This window comes from Rhinopithecus roxellana, chromosome 13, assembly GCF_007565055.1.
Source record: "Rhinopithecus roxellana isolate Shanxi Qingling chromosome 13, ASM756505v1, whole genome shotgun sequence".
Taxonomy (NCBI): domain Eukaryota; kingdom Metazoa; phylum Chordata; class Mammalia; order Primates; family Cercopithecidae; genus Rhinopithecus; species Rhinopithecus roxellana.
In genome coordinates, this window is record NC_044561.1 from 102,021,322 (window position 1) to 102,028,774 (window position 7,453).

The following is a 7,453-nucleotide window of genomic DNA, read 5'->3' on the forward strand; positions in this document are numbered from 1 at the left end:
TTTCCTCTCCACCCTAGCACTCCAATGTCTCTTAACTTGATTAGCTTTTCTCCCTAACACTGTATTATATTATTATATATATTATACTAAATATAGGGCAGTCCTTACTTTGCATGGCAGTGCAAGATTATAAAAATGACTGAAAACACTGAGACCCTGGAAAACAACTCTACATCCAAAGGGGAAAATAATGACTCCTCTGTGATCCTCATAATATTTATCAAAATATTAGAAAATACAATACGTCAGTTGCAAATGTAGACAGAAGGGAAAAATATTTAGTTCATGGTAATTCAAAGGATTAGAAACATTGAGGATTAAATTATTATTTCTTTGTAAAACATAGCAAGGATAGTTGGAACAGTGCTTGTCTTCTTGTATATTTCTGATGTGGAGCAAGCATAAGATGATGAGAACACTGGTATATTTTGAAACGGTGCCCTTTCCCCTTCCTCTTCAGGAAGCACTACTGAATATTTCTCTCATACTCACTGTGAGGACCAATCAAGCTACTGTGGGTAAAATTCGCAGAAGTGTGGGAGCTCCCATGACTGGGTTCTCCTGAGTTTTTAACTCAGACTGGCCCTCACTGAACTTACAACAATTCACCATTCACGGTGCAGGTTTTCTGACCCCAGCAGTCATTCCCGTGGAGGTTTCCAATTCAGGAAGTTGTAATTCTCCATATCACCCTGTCTGTCTCTCTAATTTTTGCCCTGTGACCTCATTTCTCCGACAGATCTAAGAGGAGTTGTTGTTTTTTGATTTGCTCAGCTTGTTACTTGATGTTGGTTTGAGAGACTTTTTATAGGGGTCACCCAGGAGATTTGGTTCCATCCCTAAAGGCTTCCATAGCCACAAGCCCTCAAATGTGCCACACCTGGAATTATGGTCTCTGAAGCTGCAAGCTCAATCCTTGGCTACAGAACCCTATAGGTCTGAGCTCTCAAATTAGGAAGGGTCACGGGACCCCTGGCATGAGATGAGAGTCTCTGGGATATAGAGCAGGCTCTGTGGCAGTCAACCTCTCTCCGGTACTGTCCAAGGCTCCCAGGTCTGGGAACCCCAAGCACAGATGTCAGCAACTTCCCAGCAGTGGCATCTGTGTCCACTTCCTCTTTCACAATGGAGGATGGCCCCAGTCTCATGGCCTCTTCCTCCCACAGCAACTTCCCTCCTGGGGCATCATGGCAAGGTGGGGCTTCTCCTCTCCTGCAGAGCACAGAGTCTGAGGTCTCTTCATGACAATCATTCAGACAGATATCCCCAGCCCTGTGGCCCAGCTAGCCTGGACAGGCCCTGCCACCTCCTCTGCTTGTAGGACTCACAGTTGTGTGCAGCCTGCTCTACACAGGTGTATTTCTATGTGATGTCTCCTCTCCCTCTCAGTCTATCTCACCTGTTCCTCTAGATTTCCACTTGGGAGCATTTTCTTGTCTCTTATCCCAGCATGAGGCAAGATTTGGAGCACTTTTTCTATGAGCATCTATGTAGGCTCTAATTAGGATGCACCTTGCTCTAGTCATAGTGATTCCCCCAGAGGCCATGGCTGCACCATGACCCTGGTGCTGAGCACACGACCTCAGCACCCATGATTCTAGGGCTAAGCACATGACCTCAGCTCATCACCATGGTACCCCCACCTCCCCTAGACACTGGCCGAGGTTGTCACACTGCATCATAAATCCTTGAGGGCAGAGGATCTGTTTTTTAAAATTGTTACTATTACTAAAACTCTACCTAATAACAATAACGTCTAACTAATATCTATAATAATAATAGCAAAACTGAATATCTAGGTTTGGGGACACAGTCAGCTATTATTAGGGCATTTTGCATATATTAGTTCATTTAATTCCCATAACAATCTTATGAGGTTGGTGTGATTATTATGTCCATTTTACAGCTGAGGAAACTCAAGAAACAGAGAAGTTAATAGTATCCCCAGGGTCACACACTTGGGAGCTGGTAGAGCTTGATTTCAGACTAGGACGTTTTAATTCCTAAGCCCACAGTCTTAATCTTTAGTCTTCTGGAGGAAGCATCCATGGGCTCCCAGTTCCTCATGTGTCCCAAAGTCTTCTCTGGTCATCTGCACCTATTGTCGTGAGTCGGGGTGAAATATGGTAGATGAAGGGAGAATTTTAGCTCACGGATTCCAGGCTCCCAGTTCTTTCAAGCATTCAAATTTTATCCATGCTGTACCAAGTCAACCTAAAGTTGAAACTGAATTCTGCATGTGATTTCCACAAAATTTTTTACTTGAATAAGCATCGATGGATCTAGCTTATCTTTATTGAAGGATTAGAGTTCCTTGAGAACTCCTTGACAGTTCCTTCCTTGGGAAGACAACTTGCTGCTCCAAGCACAGATCCTGCCATCTTCTGACACTATTGCATCAATTTAAAAAAAATTTTTTGTTGTTTTTTTTTTTTTGAGACGGAGTTTTGCTCTTGTTGCCCAGGCTGGAGTGCAATGGCGCAATCTTGGCTCACTGCAACCTCCACCTCCCGGGTTCAAGTGATTCTCCTGCCTCAGCCCCCTAGTAGCTGAGATTACAGGCACGCGCCACCGTGCCCGGCTAATTTTGTATTTTTAGTAGAGCCACGGTTTCTCCATGTTGGTCAGGCTGATCTTGAACTCCTGACCTCAGGGAATCCACCCGCCTTGGCCTCCCAAAGTGCTGGGGTTACAGGCGTGAGCCACTGCACCTGGCCTATTGTATCAATTTTGGAGTCCTATATTCCAAACTATGATTTTTGGAGGCATGAAACTTTATGTCTCAAGCCTTCCAAGCCAATTGCTATTTTCATGGAAGGAAATATTCCTCTTTCAACCACTGGTGTGTTTTACCTTAAATTATGTATCTTTAGATATTAATATTTCTGGGTTTTTCTTTCTTTTTTGCTTTGTAAACAGTAGACTTTTATACAAATATAAACTTTTGCACCTTCAAAGTTACCACTCCAATAAAGACACCTGTTAAAATCAGCAAAACATCTTGAAATATATTTTAACAATGTACAAATGTATTCACAACATAATATCCTGATTAAGAGACTCCACTAAGTTTATAGTACCTACAACACAATTTACAGATGCCTACAATAGTTTCTAGGTTGGTTTGGTTTATAATTAAATCTACTACTTTAAGAAATACCATTAATACAAATGCATAATCTATAACATTCTCATTATAGTAAGAAAAAATATAGATTCATGAAACAAAATGTCTTTACCCATTATGTGAAGTATGTAAATGATTATTCTCATTAAAATATAAGAATAATGTGTTTTGAGTAATAAAAGATAAATTTCATTAGGTCAAAGAGCATTAAAGAGCTCCAGGAGGTTCCAAAGTAAAATCTGGTTACCCTCTTATAAAATAAATAGAACAGCACAATTTCTGAGTATTTCTTAAACACAAACTATGATAATTTCATTTATATTAATTGGGCCTTAAGTAAATTACTTCTTACAAATGAAAATAAACAAAACTTTAGAAACTAGGTAATATCAATTCACTAAATTTGGTTTTTACTCATTTGTGTATGTCTAAGAAATTTTACCATGAAGTACATGTTAAAAATTAACAATTATTTCTAATTTACACATAAGCCATTGTGCTCACTCGTACCATGGAAACAAAACTTGCTTCTGAAAACCATCTACAGAAATAATATGTAAACACATAAAGTTTTGAGATACACTAAGAACATCCTATGTTCTATGGATCAAATAGCAAAGGCCTACATTACATATATCAATAAACACACTTTGGTTAACTTGGGATATATTGATATTACATGACCTTGTGCATACCTCTGTATACCATTAAATAAATTTGGACATTTGTAGTGACAACACACTTTCTAGCCCCCAGTGCTGGAAAGAAAATAAAAACTTAATATGAAAACTACTTTCATTTGTTTCAAATAAAGTTATCAAGTGAGAAAAAAAAAAAGCCAATGCTTTTTGTTGCAATATAAACTGAGATCTAAAAGGTTCAGACTCAAGAATCTCTTAGGTTGCACCCCAACATCATAAAACACATAAGCTTTCTCCCTCTATTTAAGAAATCCGATCATGTCTAGTGTTTACTCTGAAGGAGAAGAGGGCACTGTATTAGTCCGTTCTCACACGACTATAAAGAACTACCTGAGGCTGGGTGCAGTGGCTCACACTTGTAATTCCAGCACTTTGAGAGGCTGAAGTGGGAGGACTACCTGAAGTCAGGAGTTCAAGACCAGCCTGGCCAACATGGTGAAACCCTGTCTCTACTAAAATACAAAAAGTAGCCAGGCATGATGGTGGGTGCCTGTAATCCCAGCTACTCAGGAGGCTGAGGTGGGAGAATCGCTTGAACCCAGGAGGCGAAGGTTGCAGTGGGCCGAGATCATGCCATTGCCCTCCAGCCTGGGTGACAGAGTGAGACTCCATCTCAAAAACAAGCAAAGAAGCAAACAAAACTACCTGAGACTGGGTAATTTATAAATAAAAGATGTGTAATGGACTCACAGTTCTGCATGGCTTGGGAGGCCTGAGGAAACTTACAATCATGGTGGAAGGTGAAGGGGAAACAAGGAATGTCTTACATGGCAGCAGAAGGGAGAAAGAGCAAGGGGAGAAATGCCGAACACTTTGAAACCATCAGATCTTGTGATAACTCACTCACTATCATGAGAACAGCATGGGGGAACCACCCACATGATCCAATCACCTCCCACCAGGTCATTCCCTTGACAAGTGGGGATTGTAATTTGAGATGAGATTTGGGTGGGGACACAGAGCCAAATCAAATCAGACACTAAAGGCAAATATCACTCACAGCATGGACAGGCCATTAGTCCCAACCAGAAGATTCTTATTTCAGCCTCTAAGACAGTTTTACTCTCTTAAGAGGATGCCTCCCAAGACTCAAATGCCCGATGGCCCTTTCCATTGTCGTCAATGTGATTCCACCAACATAGTCCAATCATTACTCTGCCGGTCACATTCTTCACTGCACAAAAGCCACCTGACAAAGAGATCATTGTCACCACACAGTCAAGAAAGCTACTTCTGGGCAGTTCATGGAGAAAATAGATGGTGATTGCACTGACTCAAAATAATTAAAGAAAAAGCGATGCCACTGGATATCTGGGTTTAGATTTCCTTGGTCTATTAGTTGTCTACCCTTCTAAATCAAACAGTGAAATATCTTCAGTATAATCATTACTGTGCCTTCAGAGCCAGCCCTGGGCACCGCCACCCTCTCTGCAAGCGCTCAACTCCTCAGTTGTTTCTGGGAACTTTTTTGACACGTTTTGTGAGATATCTTTTGTTATTCCTATATTTACACCTATTTACATTACTCTCTTTAGGTGTGTCTGTGCTGAATCCTAAGGGATTGCCCCACATGATCCCCCAACCCAATAACTTACTACTTACGTATATATTGTCACCTAGTCAACCTATTACATTTTTTAAAACTGTCTTCAGTAATTACGTTTTCATTTCCAAAGTCTCTGTTTTGGTTATTGCTCCAAGAAACCTGTTACTTCATGCCTGATTATTCCTGTTTCATACATGCCTGATGTTGTTTTATGGATTTACTTCCCTTTTGCTATCTTTATAAGGTTACTATGTATACTAATTTTAAACACCTTTTTATATTTTATTTTTTCATATGTTCTCAGTTGTGAAGTTCTCTTGATTGCTGTTAATGTTTTTGAGTTATTGTTGTTCTTGGATTGGTTAGCTATCTCTCATGGTGCTACTGTTCCCCAAATCTTCAGTGATTCCTTCTTGCGCTGCCGTCTTTCCAGAAATAATGCCCCACCCCATGTGATGGGGTTTTCAGGGCCTCCTGGAGCATGGCACCTGCCACAGCCTCACTGTGGGGTGGGGGCTGTTCCTAATTGAGGCTATGGCTTCTTCTCTGCATCTTCCTGAGGGATGTCTCTCCTTTCATATGACAGATGTCGTAGTGCAAACATTAAAAGTGAAGTCTGTGGCATGTGGCAACCTATGCTCTAGTTCTAAAAGCTGAGTGTTCTTGAGGAAATCCATCACTCTCTGTGTACCTCAGGTTTCCTCACCTGTGAAAGGAGGTAGGTTAGTAGCAGTGCTTACCTGATGGAGTCAGAGTGATGAATTAATGAGGTAACTGACATAAAATGCTTGACACCATTTCTGGGGCACAGGACATCCTCAGTAAATGATAACTGCTACTATTCCTTCACGTCACATGAAGACGATTGTCTTGTTTTTAAGTGTAATTTGACATGGATCAACACAATTTTATCCTTTTTCATTTTCATTTTTGTTGGTATAGAGTAGGATGGGAAGATTTCACCTGTGCACATGTGCCACATTGAACAGAACTTTGAATGAGAATATGATAACCTTTACACTTTCATTTGACAATAACAGATGAAGGACCTAAAACCCAGCAGGTGACAGGGAGGCTTCCAGACAGGCCTTTCTTAGTCATAGATGATACAACCATTTCTCCTAACAAGGTGGTTTTTCTAAAGCACAACTGTGGCAGGAAAGCAGTGAACCCTTCCCATAAAAAAAATTATAGCCGCATTTTTTTGGTTAAAATTAATTATGAGTCAAGCACTCATTATGGTTTATATTATTCCTACCACATTTCTACAAGGTACATGTTGGTGCATGTTATAACTTCCATTTACATACAATCAAAATAAGGCTCAGAGAAGTCAAGTGTCTTCTTGAAAGTCACACAGCTGAGAATAGTGAGAGAACAAATTAATTTGTAGATTATAAGGAGCAGGATGCAGAGAATCCAAGAGAAAGCAATTGATCTCAGAGTGGCAGGGATAGTCCAAGTACATCATATAATCTGGGTCTCAGGAGGCCTGGGTTGCTGGGAGAAAGCCACTGGTGGGCAACTCACCGTGCAGTAGAGATCCATTCAAAAGCACCAATTGAGTTCCCGCTCTTCACCTGGCACCATTAGCATCAATAATAACCTACTGGGTTTCAGGCATGGTACAGTCATTATCTTCTTTAATTGCCACTAAAACACTGCAATGAAATACTAATAACGCCCAGTTTAGAGACCAAAACTGAGCGTAGGTGGGTGCAATGACTTCCCCAACTCCTTAGTACACCCTCTTGGTCAGGGCAATTATACTTCCTCTCTCCCCATTTCCCATCTGAACACTGGTGAATCCTGTAGGTCCTCCGTGCAGAACAAAGGATATTAAAGTTGATGTGATGGCCTCAGGAACCTGTCCGCCATATTCTCCCCCAATCATAACCCTATCCTTTTTCCATAACCCACAACCCTCACTTCACCCCACAAAACAGATCCTTAGTAAACTAAAACTACTGGCTCTCCTGGAAGAAGTCAGGAAATGATTTCTTCTACTGGATTCAGGCCCATGAAAGTGCCAAAGTCCAGATTAGACTGAATTTGGGCTACGTTTCGCCAGTTATATCA